The 12,426-nt window shown below is 42.4% G+C and overlaps 1 protein-coding gene across 8 annotated transcripts in view; it reads right to left on the bottom strand.

The window, feature by feature from the left end:
• Positions 1–12,426, bottom strand: part of cadps2 (Ca++-dependent secretion activator 2) — a 676,394-nt gene that overhangs the window by 482,824 nt on the left and 181,144 nt on the right. The window lies entirely within an intron of this gene.

The following is a 12,426-nucleotide window of genomic DNA, read 5'->3' as shown; positions in this document are numbered from 1 at the left end:
AAATGAGGCAGAGTGGCTAGCTCGACACTCCACACGGCACGGATGGAAAGCGTGCTCGGGGGGTGGCCCGACTTGGATTCAAACTTGGGAGCCTTCGCTCCAGAGTCTGGCGCACTTTCTAAATTTCAGAATCAATGTCGGATGTCTTCCTGAAGCTCTGAGCTTGTTGCTTGGATCTGTGACCACCTGAGACTAGACGATTGGCAGTCCAGATTCAGGAATCTAGGGGAAAGAGGAGCTAGAAAGGAGAAAGTCAAAAGAAAGGAAATTATAGGCCAGTTAGCCTAGCCTCAGTGGTTGGGAAAGTGTTGGAATCTATTATTAATGATGAGGTTTCGGGGTACTTGGAGAACATTGATAAAATAAGTCTAAGTCAGCATGGTTTCTGCAAAGGGAAATCCTGCCTGACAAATCTGTTAGAGTTCTTTGAAGAATTAACAAAGAGGATGGACAAAGGAGACGTAGCGGATGTCATTTATTTGGATTTTCAGAAGGCATTTCATAAAGTACCACACCTGAGGCTGCTTAACAAGATAAAATCCTTTGGCATTACAGGAAAGATACTGGCAGGGATAGAGGAATGGCTGACAGGCAGGAAGCAGTGGGTAGGAATGAAAGCGGCCTTTTCTGGTTGTGTGCCAGTAACTAATGGTGCTCCTCAGGAGTCAGTATTGGGACCGCTGCTTTTCACATCATTTGTCAATAATTTAGATAATGGAATTGATGGCTTTATGGCAAAATTTGTAGCTGATACGAAGATAGGAGGAGGGGCAGGTAGTGCTAAGGAAGCAATGTGATTGCAGCAGGACTTAGATAAATTGGAAGAATGGGCAAAAAAGTGGCAGATGGAATACAGTGTTACAAAATGAATGATAATGTATTTTGATAAAAGGAACAATAGTGCAGACTATTATCTAAATGGGGAGAAAATTCAAACATCAGAGGTGCAAAGGGACTTAGGAGTTCCCGTGCAAGACTCCCAGAAGATTAATTCACAGGTTGAGTCTATGGTAAAGAAGGCAAATGCAATGTTGGTAATTAATTAAAGTGGAATTGAATATAAAAGCAAGGTGATAATGCTGAGGCTTTATAAGACACTAGTCAGGCGACACTTGGAGTATTGTCAACAGTTTTGGGCCCCATATCTAAGAAAGGATGTGTTGTCATTGGAGAGAGTCCAGAGGAGGTTCATGAGGATGATTCCAGGAATGAAGGGGTTAACATATGAGAAGCATTTGGCAGCTTTGGACCTGTACTCACTGGAAATTAGAAGAATGCTGAGGGATCTCATTGAAACCTACCAAATGTTGACAGAACTAGATAGGGTGGATGTGGAAAGGATGTATCCAGAACTAAACAGCACAGACTCAAAATTGAGGGGTGACCTTTTAGAACAGAGGTAAGGTGTAATTTATATAGCCAGAGAGTAGTGAATCTGTGGAATGCCCTGCCACATACTGCAGCGGAGGCCAAGTCTCTGGGTATATTTAAAGATGAAGTTGACAGTTCCTGATTGGTCAGGGCATCAAAGGATATGGCGAGAAGGCAGGTGTATGGGGTTGAGTGGGATCCGGGCATCAGCCATGATGGAATGGCAGAGCAAACTTGATGGGCTGAGTGGCCTAATTCTGCCCCTATGTCCTATGGTCTAAGTAGCAAGTGGAAGCAATGAACATTAACTTCAACAATGAAAGAGTATTCCCAAATGCTTGCATGTATTGTTTGTCCCTGTATATAAAACTGCAATTCGATTTGGTGCTATTAATTTACATATATGGTGGGTGCAAATTCTATTCTCTGCTATTCTACTTGATGCAGTAACACAGATTAATACATACAAGCTAGCATCAATTAAATAATGTGAACATCAGTACTATCCTCTTCAAATGCCTTCTGAAGCCACAATATTCAAGACTTCTAATCCTTCAAAGGACATGTCAGTTAAATCTAAAAGTTACAAAGCTATGGAGCAGAAGACTACCTTTTCCAATTAATATGGGAGTAATTCAATTAGAAGTAATTACAGTTCTATGATGACAATTTAACTTAATCAGTTAGCAGAAAAGCTAACTTTGTCTTGTTTAAGTCATAGTCAGTCATAATCAGAGGGAGAACAAGCAGAGTTTCAGGTCCACTAAATCCCTACTGACTGTTAACAACCTATTTCTACACTCATTTTATTCTCTTCCCAGTCCTATCAACTCTGTCCCAGATTCTGTATTCACCTACACAACAGAAATCATTTACAGCAGCCAATTAATGTCAATCTACATGGGGATTTCCTAAATGATTTAGCTTTCAGCAGTTCAGACAAAAATATAAAAATGTTAATAGATCATTCTTAGTTAATGGAACATAGGGTCACAGTATCAAGGTGTGTAGATGGACTGAACTATGGTCAGACATAAACTAACAGAATGGTGGAACAGGAAGTGGAGGTTGATAGTTGCACCTGGTAGGAATATGGAACAAGCTATTTCATCCAGAAGTGTGATGGGTAATCTACGACAGGTGCTAAACTATGGAAAAGTAGGGCAGATATGAAGAAGATATTTCCACTTGTGAACATGACCAGAATCTGGAAACATATACTGGATCAGAAGCCATCAAAATATTTACATTAATATAGTGGTCACCAACCCGTCGATCGCGATCGACTGGTCGATCTTTGAGACTTTCCCAGTAGTTCCCGAAAAGAAATAAAAAATAAATACACAAATACTGTTGAGAGATTGTTTCCGGGTTGCGGGGTTTTAGTTCCATTGTTTCTGCCCAGTGCGCATGCGTGTAGCTCCCCTGCTGCGCGCTGGTCCCCAACCACCGGGCCGCAAGGAAACGATAGGAATCAGCTGCACCTTTCCTCATTCCCTGTCTTGCCCACTGTTGAACTTGAACACACACGAAGTCATTACCCAAGCGCGTCAGGGATCACTGGTTGGCCTCAGGTGACCTGCTACTTTGTGCGGCCGGCGAGAAGTGCCGTTGCTACCGGCCTGGAGCGCAGGCAGATAGGCACCGCCTCTAAATCTGTTCACCACACCGAATGTTCATGGGGAACCCGGTGTTAAAATATTTGCAGACGACCTAATTCTGGCTCAGGGTTTCGTAAGTATCAGAGCAGCTACTGATACTTGAGCACTGCGATCTACTGAAACAAACTTTTGTTGACCGATAGATCCTACACTGGGGGCGGGCATGTGCCCTGCTGCACTCCTCACTCAGTCGATCACTTGCTCTCTCCAGACTGCGACCGCCATGGTCCAGTATGGGAACAGACGCACCTGGCCAAGGCGGCTGGTGGGTGGGCAGGAGGCCGGAGTTCGGGCCCGGAGACTGTCTAATGAGGCAATGAAGCTCTCAAAACTGCTTGATACCCTGAGTCCAAGCACTCCACACTTAAATACAAACCCGCTGAGTTTTTTTCGAGCATTAAAAAAGTGAGCAAGCGGGACAGCAGTTAAGCGCTGAGAGCCACGTAAAGTAAATTGCGGAATAGACTGGACATAAGGAACCTGCTTCCAGTATCACTGCATTCCGGTCGTGTTTGATGACACCCCCCACCCACCCACGCCCCCCCCCCCCCCCCCGGTCAGCCGGTCCGCAAGAATATTGTCAATACTAAACTGGTCCGCGGTGCAAAAAAAGAATAGTGACTCTTGGTGTTCATACATTATTTCTACTTCCGGGTTGCGGGGTTTTACTTCCGACCTTTTCTGCCCCAGTGCGCATGCGTGTAACTAATCAATTTGGAGTCAATCTTGCCTTTCACTAAGGCCGAGGTAGCGGATCTTGGGCTTCAAAATGTTGGTGACTACTACACTAATACATCCCGAGAGACTTCAGGATCAATGTACTTCATCTAGACAGGAGGGAGAAGGGAATGAAAGATTTTAGTGAAGCAAGGTGGCAGAAGAATGTTGTGTGGGATTAGCATCAGCATGGACTTGACACATGCCCAGTACCTTGTCCTGAGTTACAAACACGTTTTGTGGGTGAACCATTCCCAAAGCAACCTTCACTTCAAGATCTGCAGACTGCATCTACACCAGGAATACTACAAAGCTAACCAGCATGAGGGCACTTGCCCCTGATGTGTTTAAAATTGCTGTAAATGGAACAAATAGCTGGCAGGAGGCTGGGCACCACTAAAGGTTAAGGTATTTGAACTTTGAAGCAATTTTGAAAGTGCAGAGGGATGGGAGATACGAGAGGTTAGCGGAATCATTTCAGAGGCTTGTGATGAGAAATTAAGCAATGGTAAGTGATGTGTAACTGGCCCTGCTAACATTTGCCTTGGGTGGCTATTTTTCACCAGAGGTGGTTTTAATTAATCAGCTACCCACAACTGTGATAATCAGCCTTCTGTTGCCATGGTGCTGCATAAAATGTTTAACTGTTTACTTGGATTCTACTCTTCCTTCACTTGTGTTGGTCAATTTTAGCTCCAGCAATTAATTCCCATAAATTTACTGAATTCAGTGCAAAACATTCCAAATTAATTTCTATGTATAGCTAATACACTTAAAAGGCTATTCCTTCAGTGAAAGGGCCCAATGATTTTTAATCAAAGCATAACAAATTCCCTTCTCTAATCAACAGAGACATAAGAGCAGAGATAGGCCATTTGGCCCATTGAGTCTAGTCCATCATGCTATCATGGCTGATCTGTTTCCCCTCTGAACCTCACTCTCTTGCTCTCTGTCTGTAAACTTTAACACCCCTACTTATCAAGAACCTATCAAACTCCACGTTAAATATACCCAATGACTTACTCGGTCACCAGACTGAATAATAAATGTGAACTGCATCCACATGCAATCTTAGGAATCCAAAATGTATTCAGTCTGGATCAGAAAGTAGTACTTCTCTTTTAAAAATTATTACCTTCATGTAAAAAATGCCTGATATTTTTGACTAAGGAAGTGGGAAACTTAAGGAGTTATTCCCATTATATAACACAATGTCATCATGATGCATTTAATTTTCTGTCTATGAATATTATTGGTATTGCCTGCATTTACCGTATAGCTCAAGTTGTCCTCCTGAAGAGACAGTTAAGAATCAGACATATTGATGAATCTGAAGTTGTGCACAGGTCTGCCCAACTAAAGGTTGCAGATGATCTTTCCAAAAGCACATTAGTGAGCCAGATATTTTTGTTTCTATGACAATCCAGTGGTTCCATAGTTACCATTTCTGGGGCTAGCTTTTATTTTAAAAACCAGTTTTATTTAACTAGTTGAATAAAAACCAGTTGATTTGCACCCAGGTATCTGGATTGACACTCAGTAGCCATGCCTGCTATGACCTTATTTTGTAATGCTAGCTTCACTTAAGTAAATGATAAATCCCAAAAATTGCTTATGTTTTAAGTAGTTCTCATTTCATTTATTCATTCCCTTCTACATTTTTGTTAAGCCGGGGAAGAAAATCTCTTCAGAAGCACAAACAAAGCAATATTTATTCCTCTTCATAAACATAACTTGGGAATAATGGTGACTTTTTAAAAAAAATAGAACATATTATGATCTGGAAAGCACAATCTGTAAGTGTGGTGGAAGGATGAACATTATAAAAAGAGAATCACAACGAGACCAGTGAATGCCTTAATCAAACAGCCGGTGCAGACATGATGGGCAGAATGGCCTTCTTCTTCATTGTTAAAGTTATTTTAACAGTAAAAATTGGGTGATCCAGAAATTTTGTTTATAGCCTCAAAGAGACTTCTGTATAATATAACAAAATTTTAATCACTTTCAGGGCATTGAAACTTGGCGGAATTTACCTGGAGTCTCTGGTTACTTATGCTAAGTGCTGTGACTCTGGGTACTTCCTGTGAAATTGAAGACCCAGGGTTTTTCTTGCCTATACTTGTTCTTCTTCCTTGCAGTGAACTCCAGCGTTTGTTTTTTGTCTACTTTTCAACAGGCAGTACAACAGTCACCTCTCACGGATGACCTGCAACCGGTTGCGAGTGGTCCTCTGAGTGTTCAGTAATTAAAAGAAAAATAATTGTTTCACACACGAGGAAATCTGCAGAAGCTGGAAATTCAAACAACACACACAAATTGCTGGTGGAACACAGCAGGCCAGGCAGCATCTATAGGGAGAAGTGCTGTCGGAGTTTTGGGACGAGACCTTTCCTCAGGACTAACTGAAAGGAAAGATACTAAGAGATTTGAAAGTAGTGGGGGGAGGGGGAAATGCGAAATGATAGGAAAAAACCAGAGAGGGTGGGGTGAAGCTAAGAGCTGGAAAGGTGATTGGCAAAAGGGATACAGAGCTAGAGAAGGGAAAGGATCATGGGATGGGAGGCCTAGGGAGAAAGAAAGGGGGGGAGCACCAGAGAGAGATGGAGAACAGGCAGAGTGAGGGGCAGAGAGAAAAAAACAAACACTAAATATGTTAGGGATGGGGTAAGAAGGGAAGGAGGGGCATTAACAGAAGTTAGAGAAGCCAATGTTCATACCATCAGGTTGGAGGCTACCCAGCCGGTATATAAGGTGCTGTTCCTCCAACCTGAGTCAAGCTTCATCTTGACAGTAGAGGAGGCCATGGATAGACGTATCAGAATGGGAATGGGATGTGGAATTAAAATGTGTGGCCACTGGGAGGTCCTGCTTTCTCTGGCGGACAGAACATTGGTGTTCAGTGAAACGGTCTCCCAGTCTGCGTCAGGTCTCACCAATATATAAAAGGCCACACCGGGAGCACCGGACGCGGTATACCACACCAGCCGACTCACAGGTGAAGTGTCGCCTCACCTGGAAGGACTGTCTGGGGCCCTGAACGGTGGTGAGAGAGGAAGTGTAAGGGCAGGTGTAGCACTTGTTCCACTTATAAGGATAAGTGCCAGGAGGGAGATCGGTGGGAAGGGATGGGGGAGACAAGTGGACAAGGGAGTCGTGCAGGGAGCGATTCCTGCGGAAAGCAGAAAGGTGGGGGGAGGGAAAGATGTGCTTGGTAGTGGGATCCTATTGGAGGTGGCAGAGGTTACAGAGAATTATACTTTGGACCTGGAGGCTGGTGGGGTGGTAGGTGAGGACAAGGGGAACCCTATCCCGAGTGGGGTGGCAGGCGGATGGGGTGAGGGCAGACGTGCAGGAAATGGGAGAGATACGTTTGAGAGCAGAGTTGATGGTGGAAGAAGGGAAGCCCCTTTGTTTAACAAAGGAAGACATCTCCTTCATCCTGAAATGAAAAGCCTCATCCTGAGAACAGTTGTTTCAGATGTCTTTGTTTTGTACTGCATGCATTTTTATTAAAGAAGGATACATTAAGAATAGGCTAAACTGGCTAAAATCAAGCTGCAATATGGCTTAATAAGACAATTTAGCACACAGGTCCTGGAATATTTACTTTGGAGCATGAACATGGTGACAGGTCAGGTCAAAGGACACTTTTGAGGAAGAAATTTCCTAATCAAAAGGGTGGACACGTTCATTAATATTTTTTACTGATTTGCATTCACCTCCGCACATTAGCTCCCTTAAGACCAAAAGTGCAGAGGTTATTATAACTGGCTACCATCACTCTTGCAAAAGTTTAATGCAGGCAGCTGAAGGTATATTTCTCTCAATATCCATTGTACACGATTCCTGAGAAACCTTTTGCTTTTGTCCAACTTGTTGTGATCCCTCTTTAAATGAAAGCTGCTGTTATTGTCACCGAGCTTATGACCTGGAGGATCTGAGGATCTGCTAAATGCAAAATATGAAAATAGGTGCTTGGGAAAATTTAAAGAGAAAAAAAATCCCTGGGCTAGTGGAAATCTGCGGTTATTATACTTGAGCCCTGCTTTGACCAAGGAAATTTCACCACATCAAGTCCACATGGATGAGTAGCTTATATTATTTATGCCCAGAAAGGGAGCAATAAGATTATATTCAAATATAATTTGAGACAGAGACACAACAGAAATTTTAGAATGAGTGACCAAAAGCTTAATCATTGAGAAACACTTTAAAGGACAGTGTTGAAAGAAAGAGAGAGCTGAAGAGCTATGTGAATACTAGCAACCCACACAAGACTGAAACAGGAAGAGAACAGGTGCTGTAGGCCTGGAAAGCAATGGAAAGTGCAACAGCCAAATCATAGTGGGACTTCTAAACTAGGATCATGGTGGCCCTCAGCTATTAGCAAATGTTGGTCTTTCTGCAGAGAGATGGCGATGAAAAGCAATCTGCCTGGACAACAGTTTTTAATTAGCTTATTTAGGGAGGGTGCTATAGATTGCATAAATGGGAAGTAAAATGGGGTAAGGCATAATACAATTGGTTGAACCAATACTGTTACTTTCCTAAGTAGAGGAGGACAAAATTTTCCCTTGAGGTTAGCTGCTCACTCTCTGTCCTTGTTGTAGGAGTCATTTTTTCTTATGGTTCTTCCTGTGTGCAGACCTGTCTTGCTTCCCTGATAAATTTTATTTTCTCCCTGCAGGGAAATTACCGCAGGGATTGTGAGACGTGTGCAACAAGTTCCCGTAGCAAATCACTGCCTGCAATTCTAACAGATGCAGTCAACCATTTTAACGAGAAAATCTGCTATTGCATTACACACAGAAAAAAGTTTATTTCTCCCTTTCTGCCTTCATTATCATTGTATCTTTATTGTTCCCATCTCATCTACCACGGTCTCTCTTCTGTTTTCCTACCCTCTCCTCCTCTGTGTTGTTCTACTTTGTATTCAAACCTTTTCTATTTTTCACCCCCAGTGGAAGATGTGCATTCTGTTGTGGAGTTCAAAGTCAGCAATTACTCTTTTGTTCTCGGTGTAAAGTTATCAAATTTGGATGAAAAATAGGCCGTTTTCACTTGGCTAACAAATACGCTTAACAAAATTTGTACATACGACTACTAGAGCAGCTTTGCCCAGTACAGGGGTTAACAAATACTTCAGTTTGGATTTTGTGTGATATATTTTGACTGGGGCTTTTGGGCGAGGCTTGCACAGTTTCCAAAACTTTATTCTGAGTTGTCTGTGCACATGCTGGGTCCACGCACCAGGCACAAGCAGTAGTCAAACAAGAATGCATTGCACACTTTGACATCGGTTTCACAATTATGTGAAGCTTCAATAGCATTTAACTCATTCCCATGCATTTAAGTGGAAAATAATCCACTGCACCCTTGGCATGTCCTTTGCAATAAATGAAAAGGTTTGCAGACCCAAACGACAAATTATTCACCCCAGACTTTCCAACTTCAGGAGCTTCTGACCAGATTCTGATGCCACATGGTTTATCTAAATGGCTTTGGCAGTCTTAATCCCACCATTCTGCCCCTCCAAATTGGGGACATGTCATGGAAAGATGGCCGTTGCCTTACACTTCTGTGGTATGAACGTGACTTACCACTTAACAGACCAAGCCCAAACATTCTCAGATCTAGTTACAAGTAATTTCTATGGCTGATTACAACATATGTAAAGAAAATAGGATGCCTATCCTCTGAAGACAACCCTGGCTAAATATAATACATGTTGCAAATCATATTTGCTCATTTTGCAACATAATAGAATTATTTTGAGAACTTTTCAGGATCACCTGTCCAATCATCTATACAGGCACTCACAGCTTAATCAGCTAATCAAAGATGATGCACAGTGTCTGCATTCCTCAAGACTTTACATTCCCCATTGATGCAGTTAATTTTGTGAATGTTCTAAATCTAATTGAAATAAAATTATTTCAGAGATGCAATAGCCAAGAAAGCTCACCACTGCCTCTACTTTCTCAGGAAGCAAAAAAAAATTTGGCGTGTTCACATCAAACCTTCCTAAATTTTATTGAGGCAGGATAGAAACCATTCCATCTGGATGCGCGATGGCTTGGTATGGCAATTGCTCTGCCCATGACCACAAGAAACTACAAATAGTAGAGGTCAATGAAACCACCTTCCCCTCCATGGACTTTGTCTATACTTCTCACTGCCTTAGTAAAGCATCCAGTTTAGTCAAAGACCACACCTATCACGGGCATTTTATGTTATCTCTATCCCATCAGGAAGAAGATACAGAAGCCTGAAAGTATGTTCCATCAAGCTGAAGGACAACTTCTATCCCACTGTTTTAATACTATTGAATGGTTCTCTAATACAATAAGATGGACTCCACCTCTCAATCTACCTTATAAAACATAGAACATAGAATAGTACAGCACATTACAGGCCCTTCAGCCCACAATGTTGTGCCGACCCTCAAACCCTTCCTCCCATATACCCCCACCTTATATTCCTCCATGTACCTGTCCAGTAGTCTCTTAAACTTCACTAGTGTATCTGCCTCCACCACTGCCGTGGGCAGTGCATTCCACGCACCAACCACTCTCTGAGTGAAAAACCTTCCTCTAATATCCCCCTTGAACTTCCCCCCCCCTTACCTTAAAGCCATGTCCTCTTGTACTGAGCAGTGGTGCCCCAGGGAATGACATACCTTGATATGTCTTGCACCTTATTATCAAATTAATGCACTTCCTCTGTAACACTTTAATCTTCAATCTGTTATTGTGTTACCTTGTACTATCTCAATGCTCTGTTGTTCTGAACTGATCTGTGTGAATGGCATGCCAAATAGGTTTTCACTATACCTAAATACGCGATAATAATAAACCAATGGAGAAATGCCTCTTTTAGCTTATGATATACAAAGTATTCAGTTATTGGGCATTCTCTCAGCACGTTAACCCCATAACACCCCATAAGGGCCGAATTTTTAGAAAAGCTATCCAATACTTTTTTGGGTACATTCTGTGAAATAGATACCCCTGCCATCTCTAAACTCCTCCAAACATCTTTTCAATCACGTCTGTAGAAGCAGATTGGTGGTTGGGATGGAGAGGGCAGAAGAAGGAAAGATGGGGCAAATAAAACCTTCAACTTACAGAACATTCGTTGGCTGCTACATTTCCATCTGCAAAAGTAATTGAAAGTGCAACATGTAGTGAAGCAAAAATGACATGTATGTGCACCAGCCTGCCAACGTCACACAGACACCCCCCCCCCCCCCCACCCCAGGACAGAACACCTCTTGGCCTTCAGCCTGGTAATGTTATCCCTGTCCATGTGTGATCGTGGCATGCCTTCCACTAAAGTATCACTAAAGGTTTGACCACACGTGTGATATCCGCTTGAAAGAATAACATGCAGTGTTACTTGTGAGGTTACAGTTGGGCCCACAGCAAAAATAAAAAGTTTCCATGGAATATCCAGGATGTGGCACACATGAACAGAAGTTAGATTGGGATAGTTTCAGATATTCCAAAAGGTTTCAGATGATAAATGTACTTCCAGTCCAGAACAAGGCATGTTATATCAGTGTTAAAGTGCACATGCTGTCTTATACAGAATAACCAATCTACACTGAGCTTGATGATGTTTCGCTACTAAAGAGCTCTGGAGCTCACTCATTGTGTTTACTTGCTCTGCCACCTCTCTTCACATGGTTTGGTCAGTTTACTATTCCAAGCCTCCAGCACAAGGCTGTGGCATTCCTTTCATCATTACTGTGATGAGAAACTCAATCTGACAAGGAAGCAATCCTTTGTCTTCAAGCCCCAAGCAAACTGCACACCAACTTTTCAAGTGCAGAGAAACAAATTACACTCCGAATCCCTCAAAAGGAATTGTACAGGTACACTAAAACCTAAGCAGTATAATGGAAACTCCATTCCCTCTTCTGACATCAACTGGAACATTGGGTGGAACTTTGAGTGTAAGATGGTGCATTTTAAGAAGTCATTTAGGGGTAGGACATATCCAGAAAGTGGTAATGTTGTCGAGTACTGATGCCTTGGGGTTCACGGCCATGGGTCTGTGCAAGGGGCAACTCAGATTAATAGGGTAGTAAAGAATGAATATGGCATCTTTGCCTTCATAAATCAGAGCTTAGAATGTCATCATTGGGATGGTTACAAATAACCAGTTAAGTCAAACTGGGGGTAGAATGTGCTGTTCTAGTTGCCACTAAGTAGGAAAGATGTAGTTGCACAGAAGAATGCAGAGGAGATTTGAATAGATACTGTATGCACAACGATGGTGCTTGTGGAACAGAGCTATGCTTTGCGGGCAGCTTGCATCGTTTCAAAATAGACTTCTTCTGAACAACTGTCCCTGCAATCTGCAATCTCTAATCTTCCTTTAAGTAGCATACTTTTGAACCACTTTAATGAATTAACAATTTTAGGACCTTCTGAAGGACAGCAAACTTAAGGCATGTAGGAATGGTACCTTTAAACCAATGAAGGTACATCGCCATGGCCAGAAGAGAGGAAAAAGGGGAGATTGCCAAGCCAAACTTAAATGCCAGGGTGTAAAACTTAACCCCGTCCAATATCTTGTTAGAAAATGTATAGCCACTGGAGAACAAGACTGAGGACGTAAGGGCAAGATTGTTTCATTGGAAGGAAATGAGGGATTGTTGTGTTCTGTG

Source organism: Hypanus sabinus, chromosome 8 (genome assembly GCF_030144855.1).
Source record: "Hypanus sabinus isolate sHypSab1 chromosome 8, sHypSab1.hap1, whole genome shotgun sequence".
Classification (NCBI taxonomy): Eukaryota; Metazoa; Chordata; class Chondrichthyes; order Myliobatiformes; family Dasyatidae; genus Hypanus; species Hypanus sabinus.
The sequence above is the reverse complement of the archived record's forward strand: the minus strand, read 5'-3'. Positions and strand labels throughout refer to the sequence as shown.